Below are 18810 nucleotides of genomic sequence, written 5' to 3' on the forward strand. Positions count from 1 at the left end.
TCCGATTAGGGCTCTTCCACCATGAACCAGAGTTCAGTTGGCAGCCCTTACCAAAGGCGACCCTAACCCACAAGAAGGCAAATCTCTGTGAATTTGAGGCTAGTGTGGTGTAAACAGTGAGTTTGAGCCTAGATCAAAAGAAAATAAATAAAGTAAAAATATAACAAAAGGTGCTTTAATCTAATCACTTTTGAGTTAGAGATAGAAGAATCTCTCTGAGTTTGAAGACACCCTGGTACATAGAGAGACAGGACAGCCATGACTACATAGAGAGGCCCAGTCTGAGGGAGAAGGAGGGGAAAGGGAGAGGGGGAGGGGGAGGGGGAGGGAGAGAGGCAAAGGAATAGGGAGAGGGGTTAAGGAAGAGGGAAGAGGAGAGAGTGGAAAGGGGAGAGGAAGGGAGGGAGAGCAGGAGCCCACCAGGCCTCCTGGGGGTGGTGGAGGAGGGAAGGAGGTGGGGGAGAGGGGCATACAGAGAGAATAAAATAACTCCATCAAAGATCTGAACGCCACCATCACCCACCCTAAAACTCCCCCACCCCTGCTACAGCTTGCATTCCAACTCAAACATGAGTGCACAGGATTTACCCAAGGATTCACAGGTCTCTGCCTACACCCATATTACCCCCACCCCATGCTCGGAAAACTGACTAGATGGAATCTCTCACCTGTTCAAATCTTCTTGGCCACCAGAATCTCTCTATACAAAAGTCAGGTCCTTAGGTTCACTGAGCCCTTTCCCTCATCTAATGCCAGTAGAGCTCAGGCCCTCCCACAAGCCTTGAGAGGTACAGTCCACCACACTGAGTCAGAGGGGATGGCTCAAGCACACAGATGACAAAACCAAACCAAACCAAAACAAAACAACCCAACTACCATAATTTCGTCCACCGTTGCCCAACAGTCGGGGACATGGGAGTCTACCCTGTTGGCTCCTGACCCAGATCTCATTGCTCTAGAACTCAGGTAGGTGGGCGATCACTAGGCACTCACCTGGGGCAGGGCTCCACCCGCAGTCTCCACAATCACCATTGGGCTCCACTGGCCAGCCGGTCCCTGGGATGTGGCCATCCCTCCTCGAAGCTTGAATTAGATCACACGGGCTGTCGAAAAACCTCAGCTCCATCTCCATGACGGAGGAAAAACGCCTCAACTCTACCGTTTTTCTGCCATGACCAATACTGATAAAACTAGTTTTCTGTGAAGCAGACTGACAGATCCAGAAAGTTTCAAAGAACCTCCTGCATGCAAAGCCGAAAGTCCCGCCCAGCGTCCTTTTGTTGTCACTAACGCGCCTATTTTCATTGGCTTTTTTCGGTGCAATGTCTTCTGGACAATGTAGTTCAGACGTGATCAAGCGCCAGGAAGTGGACACACCTCCCCAGATGGAGCCTTACACTCAATCTGTTAGGGAGAGTGTTGTGATTATAGATGTGTCAATATTTCCTTGAGCTCCAAAAGCCGGGCTTGCTGAAACACTCCTAAATTACAGAACTGCTGGCAGAGGCAAGTTGATGTTTGGGATTAGAAATTAGCCTGTCACAGTGAGTTCCAGACCAGACAGAAAACCTTATAGAGTGAACATGACCCTAAGCTGGGCCATGTGAGGAGAGGAGATCTGAAAAGAGAAACAGGGGCCACTAACCTAGAGGGACCACCTGAGCCAAGAGACTAGCACAGCTAAAAGTGACTGAGTTATATAGGGGTCAGAGGAGCTGGAAGGAGGAAAGCCCAGGGGATCACCTTTACTGGGGAGTGTGGGGCATGGGTGGCTGCAGGTAGGGAGGCATGCCAGCAAGGGACAGAGGGATGCTGAGGCCACTGTCCAGTTTGATATATTAATGGACACTTTAGTTCAACATTTTTGCCTTGGATTTAAGACCCAACAGGTTATAGGTCTTTGTGTGAATGATACTTGACAGGTCTTCTTGCAAAGAAAAGTTAGGAAATTACCATAGAGGAAGAAAGAAAGGACATATTTGGAATCGAGTATCCTTTCACCACTGATCTCAAGAATTCAAACTCTTCTCAGTTATACACATCAGACAGGAGGTCATCATGAATAACTTTTCTATTATGCATTCCCATGCTAAGAGAAATTTGGGGATGCATTACGGGATTCAGCTCAGAAAATGACTTTGGTGTGGCACTGAGGATGCACTTCACTTCAAAGGAAAGACGAGAAGCAGCTTCCCGGGGAAAGGGAACACTGGAGCATATGTACTGTGATCTAGTCTGCAGGGAGTCCTGTTAACTCCTTAACACTGCTTCTCCACTGTCCATCTCTGCAACTGCCCTGGTATCCATGGCTAACTGTCTGAACTACATTAACCAGAACCCACTGTGTGCAGAAAGGCAGGAAGAGTGGTGGGAGTTGTTAGTGCGTGCGTACATATAATCCTAGTGGATATCTGAGTTTGTGGCTAGCTTGGTCTAAAATCTAGTGCAGCAAAGTCTACACAGAGAAACCCTGACTCAAAGGAAAGAAAGAAAGGGAGAGGGAGAGGGAGAGGGAGAGGGAGAGGGAGAGGGAGAGGGAGAGGGAGAGGGAGAGGGAGAGGGAGAGGGAGAGGGAGAGGGAGAGGGAGAGGGAGAGAAGGTTTTCCCCTGGAGCTGAGACAGGTCTGAAGTCTGCATCACTACGGTATAACTGGTCTAAGCCTTGGGTACAAACGCCCCTATCCATGTGCCTCTCTGCACATCCCTGTCTGCTGGCCTGTGTTGCTGGATGGGTGGCAGAGAATCCTTAGTTTACCTGGTTGTTGTAGCACCCTGGTGTGTGGGTCCTAAGCCCAGGCAGAGGGCTGATGTCCCTGATAGTGATCCAGTCTTACAGTCCCGTTTTATTATTTTTTTTAAAATAACATAAGCTTTTATTTTTTTATTAGATATTTTCTTTATATCCATTTCAAATGCTATACTGAAAGTTCCTATACCTTCCCCACCCCCTGCTTCCCTACCCACCCACTCCCTCTTCTTGGCCCTGGCATTCCCCTGTACTGGGGCATATAAAGTTTGCAAGATCAAGGGGCCTCTCTTCCCAGTGATGGCCAACTAGGCCATTTTCTGCTACATATGCAGCTAAAGTCATGAGCTCTGGGGTTCATATTGTTGTTCCACCTATAGGGTAGCAGACCCCTTCAGCTCCTTGGGTGCTTTCTCTAGCTTCTCCATTTGGGACCCTGTGTTCCATCTTATAGATAGATGACTGTGAGCATCTAGCATACATCTTTTTAAAATGATACACTTAATATAACCAAAATCTTAAGGAGTATGTACTAGGTGGAAAACTAAAGGAAATATCCCGAGAAGAAGAAAAATGATGCTAAGTAAAACCATAAATTCCCAGAAAACAAAGATAGGCATGAGAAAGGATATTATAAAGACAAACAGAGATTTGAATATATATTTACTATAGTAAACAATAATGGTGATATTATGTTGCGGCCGCCAGCAGCTCGCAACATGAACGGATCGACTGAGAAGGCTACTCGAGCTGTAAGAGAGGAATCTAGACGGGGCGAAAGAAGAAACGGAGCTAAGACAAATTCATTCTGATCAAAGCTCAAATTTTATTGTTGGGACACTAGTTATGAAGGAAGGGGGAGGGGACCCGATTCCCGCCGAATAATCTCGGGTCCAGTAGAAAGGTGCACGTGTGTGGCTCCTCAGGTTCCAGCAGTGGGCGTGGCAGAACGAATGAGCAGGAAGCTCCACCCTGAGCAAGCAGGTTTCAGGCTGGGGGAGGGGAGACTACATCTTCTCCTTTTATTAACAAAATTTAAAAAAAAAGAAAAAGCTGGCCTGAGGGGGGAAAATTATCTATGCTCAATAGTTCTGCCTGGAATCTAGGGCTAAAGAAAAAACTTGCTTCACTGGGATTCTTTAACTTTTCTTATGGTAAACTGTATCTGGCTTAAGACTGTCCTTTCTTAGTAAACAACTAACTGAAAGGCCTGGAGCTGCAGGCTCTGACTTTAAGATGCTAATTAGTACTTGGTAGGTAACTTTCTAGTTGACCTCCGCATTTTTGGATGATAGGTGGGAAACAGGGAGAAGGAGTTCGACCGGCTCTTGTAGTACAAGGCCAATTGGCTTTTTTATTTGGGTGAAAGGCAGTGAAGGGCTTGCCCTTTCAATAGTACGTCTCCAATCTCTCTCCCCCCTATTAATTAAGTTAAAATAAGGCAATGCTTAACTGAGGTGATCAAATGATTTTCTCATCCGTAGATGAGTGGGCTTTTAACCTTGGCTTGGGTGGACATTGACCCGATTCCTCCCGTGGGTACTGATAAGACCCACACCTGTGGCTCTGGGTATCTTTTGGGGAGGTGAGGCAGAGCCGAAAAATATTTTTGATTTTTAACCAAAATATGATACCAACCTCTTTTAAACCGGGTTTATCTCACAGGAAACTCAGAAATTGTCAAGCTGGACCTTCCCCTGCAGTGCCTCTGCACCAAGCGATGCCCATACTGAATTTGTACAATCACAAACCAGTATGCACAGTTCTGAGTGCTGTGCAGCTCCTAAAGGAGAATTATCAACCTCAGATTTAGCAAGACCTAGGCAAGAATTATGTCATTAGTAACACCACGACTTGTGGCTAAAATAGGAGCTGGAAGTCGTTCCTCCTCATCCCTGTTTTTTCCACAGCCTAAGGACACCTTGCAGTAACAGCAAGGGTGAAAAGCCAGAGGTCAGCTAAGGGACTAAGCCTGTCTATCAAAATAAAAACCAATCTTTATTAATATAGAAATATCTACTCTTCTAGCCCTCTTGGTAAACCTAATTTTTAACTCAGACTGAAAGCCACGTGCTGGAAATGTCCTTGGAAAGGAGATAACAGCAGCTACCTGTGTGCTCTAGGGGGGCGGGGATGCACATCCGCTGGTCCACTTCGAGAATGTTGATTTACCTGCTTGAAAGACAAAATCTCGACAGTGAGAAAGTAGGAAAGCAGAACTTCTTTCGGGAAGTCTAGGTACTTTATTCAAATGCAAATTGTAAAGCTGAGGCTAGTCTCCGGCCTCCTGTTGGGAGCTGGCTCAGAGAGTAGCTGGAAAACAGCTTTGGGAGCTTTCGCTCTCAGCTGAATTCTAAGCACAAAAGGAATTTTAGTCTTTAGAATGATACCAGAAGAGTCAGAATCTGTGTTCATCTGACGAATTAATCTCTCTGGCAGCCACCGCGCTCCATTTTCATCTCGTGAAAAAACACAAACTGAGCCCCTACCCCAAATTAGAACTGGATCTGGACCCTTCCATTCATTAGTCAGGGGGTCCTTCCATTTTACCAATGCATAAGAATTAGAAGTAACTGGATGCCAGTGGCGATCCGCTGCAGACTGGCCCTTGATATCGGTGTGCAAGAAATTTAGGACAAATAAGGTGAAGGCAAGGTGGGCCTTTGGTGACCTTGGGGGATATAGCTGCCCCTCTTTTGTTTTAAAAAGCCAATTCTTTAAGGTGCGATGAGCACGTTCAACTATTCCTTGTCCCATGGGGTTGTAAGGAATTCCAGTTTTATGTTTAATACCGAATTCTTTACAGAATGAAATAAAGTTTTTACTGGAATAAGATGGCCCATTGTCTGTCTTAATAAGTTTAGGCAATCCCATGGCATTAAATGCTTGTAGGCAATGGTCAATTACATTTTTTGAAGCTTCTCCTGTATGCAGAGAAGCAAAAAGAAATCCTGAACAAGTATCAATGCAAACATGTATATATTTTAGTTTTCCAAATTCTGCATAATGGGTTATATCCATTTGCCAAATATGATTAGGCATAAGGCCTCTAGGATTAACTCCTAGATGCGGCACTGGAGATAAAGTAATACATTTAGGACATTGTTTTACAATCATTCTCGCTTGCTCCTTTGTGATCTTATGTCGGAGCCTTAGGGTATGTCTAGAGAGATGAAACCTTTCATGATCACGTTGGGCCAAAGCAACCCGATCTGAAACTAAGGCTTCTCCTATTAGAGCTCTGTCAATGCGATCATTACCCTCTGCCAGAGGTCCAGGAAGACCAGAGTGAGACCGTATGTGGCCAATATAAAACGGATTTTTCCGGGCGAGAATGATGTTTTGTAATTCTGAAAATAAAGATCCTGAAGGCGTATTGAAGTTAAACGTACCACAGGTTTCCAATAAGGGTACTGACTGAGCAACATATAAACTGTCAGTAAAAATATTAAAAGCCTCATGTATAGACTGAAAAACCTTCAGTACTGCTGTTAATTCGGCGAGCTGAGCCGAGAGACCAGGAGTCTCTACGATAACCTGTTGATTACTAATAAGATATCCAGCTCGCCCTTTAGAGGAGCCATCAGTAAAAATCAATAGAGCATTATTTAAAGGCTGTAAGGAATTCATCTTAGGAAATATAATATCATGTACATTTAAGAATTTTATCAACCTATCTTGGGGGTAGTGGCTATCTATAGTTCCTTCAAACCCTAATTGTGCAAGCAACCAATCTGTACTATGCTGTTTCAGCCAAGTGTCCTGACTCACGCTGTAAGGCTGGACAATGATATCTGGCTCCTTTCCAAAATAAGTCAATGCCTGCCTTCTTCCAGTGATAATCATCTGAGCCACTGCTTCGTGATATGGCAAGATATTACGTTTGGGAGAAATCCTCGAATGTATCCACATTATAGGAAATTTTTGCCATAGCAATCCCGTAGGCACATGAGTCGTATTAAAAATTAACAGGTGCAGCGGCAGGGAGTAATCTATGTAAGTGACGAACTGTTCTTCAATAGCCTTTTCCACTAGCTGTAAGGCCAGTAATCCTTCTGAGGTTAGGGATCTAGGGGAAGTGGGATCAGAACTCCCTTTAAGAATATCAAATAAAGGTTTCAACTCCCCTGTAGTAAGCTTTAGATAGGGGCAAAGCCAATTTATATCACCTAACAATTTTTGAAAATCATTTAAGGTCCTTAAGTTATCTCTACGAATAACAATTTTCTGGGGAAAAACAGCTTGATCAGTGAGTCTAAAACCCAAATAATTATAAGGATCCTGAGTTTGTATCTTTTCAGAAGCAATTTGTAATCCCTTATCAGCCAGGGCCTTTCCTAAGTCTCCATAACACAAAAGCAAATCTTGGGGGTCCTTTCCCGCCATCAAAACATCATCTGTGAAATGAATGATGTAAATATTTGGCCATTGTTGTCTAACAGGCTGAATTGCCTTTGTCACAAACCTTTGACATAAGGTGGGACTATTAGCCATCCCCTGCGGAAGAACTGTCCATTGATATCTTTTCATGGGTTCCTTGAAATTTACAGAAGGAACACTAAAAGCAAATCTCTCACAATCCTTTGGATGCAAAGGGATGGTAAAGAAACAATCTTTCAAATCTATAACAATCTTATAATATCCCTTAGGAATGGCTACTGGGGAGGGGAGCCCCGGTTGTAAAGTTCCCATAAGTACCATGGTTTCATTAACCTTTCTTAAATCTTGCAACAGTCTCCATTTTCCCGATTTCTTCCTGATAATGAAAATGGGTGTATTCCAGGGAGAGTGAGACTCCACCAAATGTCCTGCTTCTAACTGCTCCTGCACTAGCAAAGAAGCGGCCTCTATTTTCTCTTTAGGTAAAGACCACTGATCTACCCACACCGGAATATCATTATGCCATTGAATTTTTTCGGCATGGGATGCAGGCAAGACAGTGGCCGCTACTGAAAATACTTTAAACCTCTCACGTTAGAGTGGGGTTTAAGATCCTCAAAATTCTTAATTTTCTCTCCCTTCTTTATTAGTCAACGATCAGGCAGGGGTCCCTGCCTGAACGTCTGTTCAGTCACCATCTCCTTAGAACTGCACAGGATAACGCCCATCTGTGACAACAGATCTCTTCCCCACAGGGTTACAGGCAAATTTGGCATAACATACAGCTGAATATTTCCTGATTTTAAATCCTCATCTCTCCAGGTTAGCAATTTGGAACTACGTTTTGGGTTACTGGCATAACCAATTCCTTGAAGGTGAGTCAAGGAAACAGACAGGGGCCAGTTTGAGGGCCAGTCCTGCCCTCTTATAATCGTTACATCGGCCCCAGTATCTATTAATCCTTCAAAGCTTTTTCCATCAAGAATCAATTTAAGGTTAGGTCTCTGATTAGTGATAGATTTCACCCAATTTACGCCAGAGGAGTCAAAGTCATTCTGTCCTTCTTCATTTTCAAAGAATTTAGATAGTGACCAGCGCAAAGGGATCAAAGTAAGTTGAGCAATTTTCTGATTAGCGGGTATAGTTATAGCACCACGAGGGCAAGCGGCTATGATTTTAATTTCTCCCTCATAATCATTACTTATAACACCTGGATAAATCTGCAGGCCTTCTACAATAGAACTGCTTCGTCCTAAGAGAAAACCACAGGTTCCTACAGGTAGCGGTCCAGAGACTCCGGTAGGCAGAGTTTGGACTCCCACTTCTGGGGTTAATGCTACATGGACAGTGGAAAAGAGGTCCAGTCTTGCATTTCCTGGGTTTGACCTGACAAGCTCAAGAACTGATCTTGTTGGCTGGGCAGCAGATTTATAGCCCCATAAGCTGTCTTCTTTGAGTAACTCGGGGCCTGGGGCTGACCCCTTTCCTCGTTTCCCGGCACCGGGCGGCTCAAAACCCTTGTTTTATGCTTACAATCCTTTGCCCAGTGGCGGCCCTTCCCACACCGGGGACATATTCCTGGGGCACCCTTGTTCTGAGGACAATCAATTCTAAAATGATCTAAACTTCCACACTTAAAGCATACATTTCTCCCTCGTTTCCTTGAGAACATTGCTTGCGCGTGGGTTCCCTGCAAGATCTCGCAGGAAGGCCCGATGTCTGTGCAAAGACGGACATATCCTGCCAAATCTGTCATTCCCTTATGCGGTTGAATCGCAGCTCGGCAAATTGCGTTAGCATTCTCATAAGCCAATTGCATAACGAAAGGACTTCCCGTGTCCGGATTTCCAAGGATTCTACTAGCTGAAATCAATAGCCTGTCCACAAAATCCTGATATGGTTCATCAGAACTCTGCCGAATGCTAGCTAAACTTCCACCAATCTCTCCTTTGACTGGCAACCTTCCCCAAGCTCGGCGCGCGGCCCTCGCAATTTGTGCGTACACTGCAACAGGAAAATCAATCTGATTTGTCTGTCCCTCATATGGACCCTCTCCTAAAAGCATGTTGCTATGCCAGCCTGAATTACCAGCCTGAGCGTTAGAAGCAGCAGTTTTCTTACTGGCGTCTCGCCATTCAGAATCCCAAAGCAAAAAATCTCCTCCTGACAGGGTAGCCTTAGAAAGAGTCTTCCAATCTAAAGGGGTTAAGTGTGACTCCACAACTGTGTCCAGTAATGCTTGAGTGAATGGGGCTGAAGGGCCATATTGCACAACAGCCGCCTTTAACTCTTTTATCAACTTGAAATCTAAGGTCTGGTAATGTCTGCCCCTAGTATCTTGCTGATCAACTACCTCGACCACAGGAAAGGCTAGCGTATTAGACATATTCTGTCCTTTCCCATGAGCCTGACTCACAACCTTTTCTAGCGGCACCTGGTGAACTACAGAAGAGTTACTCTTCTCCGCTTCTGACATCTTTTTTAGTTCCCGAAGCTCATTAGTCAGCCTCTGAAGCTTAATCTCAAACTCTAACTCGCTTAGTCGTGTGTCCCTATGAGTGGCACCTCCCGAAGTGGGGACTACAGGTGGAGCGGGAGATTCACAAGAGGACCAATTCTCATTAAGGTAATGGGCAGCTCCTCTATCTGAGTGATTTTTGTTAAAAATCAGTTTTTCATCCGAGTTTCCACATTTATCAATTTTTGAGTTAAGAAGATCTTTTTCTGAGGAGGCCCTCTCTGACAGGCACTCCTCCTGAGATACCACAAGCTCCGCCTGGGGGCAACTTAGCCCTGGGGAAGTGGCATCTTTTATTGCATCATTTACGAGCGCCCAGAGGCCTAGGGTAAAATTATCTGCCTGAGTGATTTTTAAGGCCTCACCAACTTTCTCCCAGGTTCCACAATCTAGTGTTTCTTCTTCCTTGAACCATGGGCAACAGCTATCTATCTTACCTAAAAAATTTTTTACTAATTGTACTTCAAGCCTTACTCCTCTGGCCTGAAACAACTCCTGAAAACTATGGGCAACCGCCTGATCCATGACTTTAAACCCTTTCTTCTTCCACCTAAGCGCTTCCTAAAAAGCTGCGGCTAACCTGCCTGTTTCCGTTTCTAGTTCCGATTAACACGCTGCTGACCCAAGCAGAACCAGCGTTGGGTTAGCACTGATTCAAGCTTAATTCGTATCCTACCACATCCTCAGCAACACTTTACAAAACTGGAATTTTTAGCTAGCGCTAGCATGTGTACCTGTCCGTTGCTCCAATGTCCGATAGGAAGATCCTTTCCTATGGAGCTCCACAGCAGCGTTCCTCTTAGCATCTCTCTGCCATTCTTCAGTTCCCAGTTCTGGCGCCAAAATGTTGTGGCCGCCAGCAGCTGGCAACATGAACGGTTCAACTGAGAAGGCTACTCGAGCTGTAAGAGAGGAATCTAGACGGGATGAAAGAAGAAACGGAGCTAAGACAAATTCATTCTGATCAAAGCTCAAATTTTATTGTTGGGACACTAGTAATGAAGGAAGGGGGAGGGGACCCGATTCCCGCCGAATAATCTCGGGTCCAGTAGAAAGGTGCACGTGTGTGGCTTCTCAGGTTCCAGCAGTGGGCGTGGCAGAACGAATGAGCAGGAAGCTCCACCCCGAGCAAGCAGGTTTCAGGCTGGGGGAGGGGAGACTACAATATTATATTACAAGACTTAAAAATACAGCAGCAATTAACATGAGAAAATTTAAAATAAAACACAAGCATTTTATAATGCACTCAAAGTTCTCAATTTGTTTGGTAAATAAACCATCTTTCATGTTAGCTTTTAACAAATTTAAAATGGTTTCTTAATATTTCTTACACTATGAAAAATACAAAACTACCAAAGTAAACAAGGAAAAATAATAGAATAAGTAAGCCTACTTTGTGGATAAAACAAGAAAAGGAAAATGAACATAGATTCAGGTATGACCAACAGTTTTTTAAAATGTAGTTAAGAGATAAATATACAACTAATCACATCAGAAGTGATATTAAATAAATAAACTAAATACCCCAAATGAAAGGTCAACTATTTTATGGTTCCTACAAAATTGTCCAAATTATAAGCACATAGAATAGATATTAAGTAAAAATGATATGAATACAAATACTTGGAGGAAAGTTTCCCTCACATCCATATTATAAAAAAGGGGAAACTTAAGGACCACAATAGTTTACATGATAATATAGTACATTTCATAATGATAACAGAGCCAATAATTAGTAAAATAAAAAATAATCAATATTCATCTGTCCCTAATAGTGTAAGACAAAAATATAGAACTCAGTTATTGATTAACCTACAAGGAAACAAAACAGAAGTATATAATGACAGTGAAAGTTTAATACATCTCTCTCCAGGACTGAGAAAAAAAAGTAGAAAAGGTTAGAAATTAGAGTATTAAAGTAATGTGTTAAACAAGTTACTTGACATTATAGATCAAACTATAAAACAGATCCTTATTTTAAAATTAATATAAGCATATCTCATGATGATGGTAGAGGACATAAAGAAGGAATTTAATAACTCACTTAAAGAAATACAGGAGAACACTGATGAAGAGTTACAAGTCCTTAAAGAAAAACAGGAAAACACAACCAAACAGGTAGAAGTCCTTATAGAAAAACAGGAAAACACATCCAAACAGGTGATGGAAATGAACAAAACCATACTAGACCTAAAAAGGGAAGTAGACACAATAAAGAAAACCCAAAGTGAGGCAACAGTGGAGATAGAAACACTAGGAAAGAAATCTGGAACCATAGATGCCAGCATCAGCAACAGAATACAAGAGATGGAAGAGAGAATCTCAGGTGCAGAAAATTCCATAGAGAACATCGGCACAACAATAAAAGAAAATGGAAAATGCAAAAAGATCCTAACTCAAAACATCCAGGAAATCCAGGACACAGTAAGAAGACCAAACCTACGGATAATAGGAGTGGATGAGAATGAAGATTTTCAACTCAAAGGACCAGCAAACATCTTCAACAAAATTATTGAAGAAAACTTCCAAAATTTAAAGAAAAAGATGCCCATGAACATACAAGAAGCCTACAGAACTCCAAATAGACTGGACCAGAAAAGAAATTCCTCCCGACACATAATAATCAGAACATCAAATGCACTAAATAAAGATAGAATCCTAAAAGCAGTAAGGGAAAAATGTCAAGTAACATATAAAGGCAAGCCTATCAGAATTACACCAGACTTTTCACCAGAGACTATGAAAGCCAGAAGAGCCTGGACAGATGTTATACAGACACTAAGAGAACACAAATTCCAGCCCAGGCTACTATACCCAGCCAAACTCTCAATTACCATAGATGGAGAAACCAAAGTATTCCACGACAAAACTAAATTCACCCATTATCTCTCCACGAATCCAGGCCTTCAAAGGATAATAACAGAAAAAAACCAATACAAGGACAGGAATCACGCCCTAGAAAAAACAAGAAGGTAATCCCTCAACAAAACTAAAAGAAGACAGCCACAAGAAAAGAATGCCAACTTTAACAACAAAAATAACAGGAAGCAACAATTACTTTTCCTTAATATCTCTTAATATCAATGGACTCAACACCCCAATAAAAAGACATAGACTAACAAACTGGCTACACAAACAAGACCCAACATTTTGCTGCTTACAGGAAACTCATCTCAGAGAAAAAGATAGACACTACCTCAGAATGAAAGGCTGGAAAACAATTTTCCAAGCAAATGGTCTGAAGAAACAAGATGGAGTAGCCATTCTAATATCTAACAAAATCGACTTCCAACCCAAAATAATCAAAAAAGACAAGGAGGGGCACTTCATACTCATCAAAGGTAAAATCCTTCAAGAGGAACTCTCAATTCTGAATATCTATGCTCCAAATTCAAGGGCAGCCACATTCATTAAAGAAACTTTAGTAAAGCTCAAAGCACACATTGCACCTCACACAATAATAGTGGGAGACTTCAACACACCACTTTTACCAATGGACCAATCATGGAAACAGAAACTAAACAGGGACACAGTGAAACTAACAGAAGTGATGAAACAAATGGACATAACAGATATCTACAGAACTATTTAAAGAATCAACCAATCAAGGAGCTGGTTCTTTGAGAAAATCAACAAGATAGATAAACCATTAGCCACACTCACTAGAAGGCACAGGGAAAGCATCCTAATTAACAAAATCAGAAATGAGAAGGGAAACATAACAACAGATCCTGAAGAAATCCAAAACACCATCAGATCCTTCTACAAAAGGCTATACTCAACAAAACTGGAAAACCTGAATGAAATGGACAAGTTTCTAGACAGATACCAGGTACTAAAGCTAAATCAAGATCAGGTTAATGATCTCAGCATTCCTGTATCCCTGAAAGAAATAGAAGCAGTCATTAATAGTCTCCCAGCCAAAAAAAGCCCAGGACCAGACAGGTTTAGTGCAGAGTTCTATCAGACCTTCAAAGAAGACCTAATTCCAGTTCTTCACAAACTATTCCACAAAATAGAAACGGAAGGTACTCTACCCAACTCATTCTATGAAGCCACAATTATTCTGAACAAACTCAAAGACAAAAACCACATGATCATCTAGTTAGATGCTGAGAAAGAATTTGACAAAATCCAACACCCATTCATGATAAAAACCTTGGAAAGATCAGGAATTCAAGGCCCATACCTAAACATGATAAAAGCAATCTACAGCAAACCAATAGCCAACATCAAAGTAAATGGTGAGAAGCTGGAAGCAATCCCACTAAAATCAGGGACTAGACAAGGCTGTCCACTCTCTCCCTACCTATTCAACATTGTACTTGAAGTCCTAGCCAGAGCAATTAGACAACAAAAGGAGATCAAGGGGATACAAATAGAAAAGGAAGAAGTCAAAATATCACTTTTTGCAGATGATATGATAGTATATATAAGTGACCCTAAAAATTCCACCAGAGAACTCCTAAGCCTGATAAACAGCTTCAATGAAGTAGCTGGATATAAAATTAACTCAAACAAGTCAATGGCCTTTCTGTACACAAAGGATAAACAGGCTGAGAAAGAAATTAGGGAAACAACACCCTTCTCAATAGTCACAAATAATATAAAATACCTTGGCGTGACTCTAACTAAGGAAGTGAAAGATCTGTATGATAAGAACTTCAAGTCTCTAAAGAAAGAAATTAAAGAAGATCTCAGAAGATGGAAAGATCTCCCATGCTCATGGATTGGCAGGATCAACATTGTAAAAATGGCTATCTTGCCAAAAGCAATCTACAGATTCAATGCAATCCCCATCAAAATTCCAACTCAATTCTTCAACGAATTAGAAAGGGCAATCGGCAGATTCATCTGGAATAACAAAAAACCTAGGATAGCAAAAACTCTTCTCAAGGATAAAAGAACCTCTGGTGGAATCACCATGCCGGACCTCAAGCTGTACTACAGAGCAATTGTGATCAAAACTGCATGGTACTGGTATAGTGACAATCAAGTAGACCAATGGAGCAGAATTGAAGACCCAGAGATGAATCCACACACCTATGGTCACTTGATCTTTGACAAGGGAGCTAAACCCATCCAGTGGAAAAAAGACAGCATTTTCAACGAATGGTGCTCGCACAACTGGCGGTTATCATGTAGAAGAATGCGAATTGATCCATTTCTATCTCCTTGTACTAAGGTCAAATCTAAGTGGATTAAGGAACTCCACATAAAACCAGAGACACTGAAACTTATAGAGGAGAAAGTAGGGAAAAGCCTCGAAGATATGGGTACAGGGGAAAAATTCCTGAATAGAACAGCAATGGCTTGTGCTGTAAGATCAAGAATCTATAAATGGGACCTCATAAAATTGCAAAGCTTCTGCAAGGCAAAAGACACCGTTAATAAGACAAAAAGGCCACCAATAAATTGGGAAAGGCTCTTTACCTTTCCCAAATCGGATAGGGGACTAATATCCAATATATATAAAGAACTCAAGAAGGTGGACTCCAGAAAATCAAATAATCCCATTAAAAATGGGGCTCAGAGCTGAACAAAGAATTCTCACCTGAGGAATACCGAATGGCAGTCCCATTTTATTTATTAATTTTACTCTTATAAAGATGGTGTTTGCGGCCGTCTGTCATTGGTACATATAGCAGACATATGTTGGAGTTCAAGGACAGTCTGGACTACAGAGTGAGTTTCAGGACAGCCAGAGTACACAGAGAAACCCTGTCTCAAAAACCAAGCAAGCAAACAAACAAACCAGAGAGTCAGAGAGAGACAGAGAGACAGATGGAGACAGAGATGTAGCCAACACCAATGCAAAATGATTTAGTTCTATGCTGATTTTGTAATGAAGACAATAAATTCATGAGTTCTTACTCACCTAAAAAAGGTGTGTGCGTGTGTATGTCCCTACACTTATGCAAGTCAGAGTACAATTTGGAAAAGTCACTTTTTTTCACCTACCATGTCGATTCAGATGATTAAATTTATGTAGCTGCTTTCCCTCTTATCATATCACTTATGCTGAATTTCCACTTTAGGCAACCATGTGCAAGAGCAGTGGTGCTCACTCTTTCTAATCCTAAGACCCTTTATCACAGTTCCTCTAGTTATGGTGATCCTCAGCCATAAATTATCATTTCTACTTCATAACTGTAGTTTCACTACTGTCATGAATCTTAGTGTAAATATCTGTGTTTCCTGATGGTCTTACATATCCCCTAAGAGATCATGACCCACAGGTGGAGAACCACTGTGCTAGAGTGTTATGTCTTCTGACCATCATTGTATTTTTGTTTGATGTTGTGTTGTTTTTGTTGTTGTTTGAGGCAGGATCTCTCCATGTAGCCCTCCCTGGCTGTCCATGAAACTCTGTCTGTAGAGCAGGTTAGCAATGAGTTCAGATCTGGTGGGGTTTAGTTGTTTGACATTTGTTTGGGATCCTGTGTGTGTGTGTGTGTGTGTGTGTGTGTGTGTATGTGTATGTGTGTGAGAGAGAGAGATTCCAGGGTGCTAGTGGTATAGAAGTGAGTTGCCACACCCAGCTTAGGTGCTTGTGGTACAGAGGTGAGCTGCCACACCTAGCTTATGTGTTTGTGTTAAAGAGGTAAGCTGCCACATCCAGCTTAGTCATTTCATTTCTTTAATTTTTTTTTTGCCTCTGCCTTAAGAATGCAGGAATTAAAGGTGTTCACCACCACACCCAAACCCAGTTCCATTTGCTGCTTTTCCAGAGGACCCAGGTTCAGTTTCCCCTTGTGGCACACACCATTTGTCACTCTTATTCCATGGCATCTGATGCCTTTTTCTGCCCTCCATAAATACTCCATATATTCGATGCTTATGCGTATATGCAAGCTGACACTCGTATATAGAAAATAAAATTAAATGGTAAAATACAAATTGTGTTTGTTTGTTTTAGTTGGGCTTTGACTATTTATCCTTTTGAATTCGTTTAATATTTATACTCATAAATACACAGGAGTCAGGAGCTGAAGTTAAATACCTGCAAGCACAGTAAGGTAACTTTATTTTCTTAACTATATACAAAATATCCATTTTAAAGCCTGATTTTATAATTAAACTGCTGGCTCTTTAAAAATCTCATTCTATCTATATCATTCTACCCAGCTAGTCTACTGGTCTCTTGAGCTACTCCAAACCCAAGAGGACACCTTAGCTCTCTTTCCTAGAATACTGTCTTACCTGTGTCCTGCCATCTGCTTCTCTTTGGTTTCTGAAAAGCCCAGAGAGAGAACCCCTATTTTTACTTGGATTCCAGGCCAAAAGAGAGAGCAAGAGAGCTCCCAAAAGTCCAATTGCTAGCAAAGTCTCTAGCTCCTGCCCTCCACCCTTTGGCAGGCTGAACCATGTTACCTTCCTAGTGGGGGCTACAAGCCAAGTAAGTAGAGCCAAACCATTTCACCTTCAAGCCCATCCAGCTGACTTTGGCTTGAGTCATAAGCAAAGAACATATGACCCCTCCAAAAACAATTTCCGTTCTTTAACATCTTTATCTATGGAGGCTTTTAGAGGCACACTCAAACTTCATCTCTTCAGGACACACCTTACTGCACCTGACATCTATTTAAGCCTTCTATATTTTGTGAATAAGTAGGATTTCTGTGTCTAGTAATCAAATGTCCTGTAACAGGGCTTGAGAGAAATGGAGCGAGAGAAAAGGACTTCTTCCACTGGTATGGACTCCTGTGCTCTGTAGTTCTGACTGGTGGATTCAGGAGTGACTATTTCTAGGAGACCTAGCTATTGGTAGTCCTTCATGGCCATCACTGTGGAAAAAAGGAAGATAAGCCAAGCAGTTAGAGTAGACTATTTGTGCCTTCTCAGCCTACAGAGAGGAAGAATGACCTCCTTCCCCTATGGAAGAACCCTGCTGCTCAGGGTTATATGCACACTGCACTCTCCCAGATGTGTCTGCCTCTGGCTATTCTCTCCCTCATATCTACAATAAAACTTTCCCTCCACCATATCTAACAGCAGTCATGCCCTTTTCTTTTTATTTATCTTTTTCTCTCACTTACCAAGTTCATGACAGGTAAGAATGAGTTTGACACATTAATATTTCTTTAGGAGGAGGGGTAACATTTTTTAATCCCCATATTCCATAGGATAGCGTGGAAGAGTTTGTTGCCTTGTTTGAAAGCACACAGTGCCTCACTGAGGATTGAGGAAAATATAACAGCTATATCAGCCTGCACATATGAGGGAGGGCCTGGGTGGTCTTTGGTTATTCAGAGCCTTGTTTTATCATAGGTTCCTTTAAATGCAAAGACACTATAATGGTTTGAAAAGGTTTGAGCCCCCATATACTTATGTGTTTGAATGCTTAGTCCACACTGAGTGACACTATTCTGAGTCATGTAGTTGTTAGAATAGGTGTGGCCTTGTTGGCAAAAATGTGTCACTGTGGAGGCTGGCATTGAGAGCCTGTGCTCAATCTACACTAAAGTGCAGAAGAGACCCTCTTCCTAGCTGCCTGAAAAAGAGACTATCCTGCTGCTGCCTTTGCATCAAAATGTGGAGCTCTCAGATCTTATTATAGCACCATGACTGCCTGGATGCTGCCATGCTCCCCACCATAATGATAATGGACTGAACCTCTGAAAGTGTAAGCCAGCCAGGATTAATTGTTTTCTATTTATAAGACTTCCCTTTGTCATGATGTCTCTTCGGAGGAATGGAAACCCTAAGTAAGACAGAAAGCCTCATGTAATTTAGCTGTTTGAAAGGAGAGACTCTCTATGTTCAACATCAAGCTTTGACAGAGTCCATCTGTCCACTTTCTTTTTGCTGCTCTGTGCCAAACACAATGGTCAGTGGGACCTTAAGCAAAAAGAGGATCAATTGTCCCAGGGCCTAGAAGTTAGGTAAGCAGAAAATCCTTAGTGTCTATTTAGGAACCACGATGCTTAGAATTTGAATTCCAGTACACACATAACATTCTTGGCTTCATCTAAACCTTTCTTACTCCAGACCTGAAGAATATGAAACCTTCTGAATCTCCCATTATGCACATACAAATGTAGACCTATCCCATCCTCTAAATCTACCTCACTTCCTATCTGCTCCTTCCACAAGGGCAGATCATCAGCTTGTCTCTTCCTCTGTAGACCACACAGTCTGAAGGCCTCCCGGGAGATCTGCTACA

Source organism: Mus musculus, chromosome 7 (genome assembly GCF_000001635.26).
Source record: "Mus musculus strain C57BL/6J chromosome 7, GRCm38.p6 C57BL/6J".
In the NCBI taxonomy this organism is placed as follows: domain Eukaryota; kingdom Metazoa; phylum Chordata; class Mammalia; order Rodentia; family Muridae; genus Mus; species Mus musculus.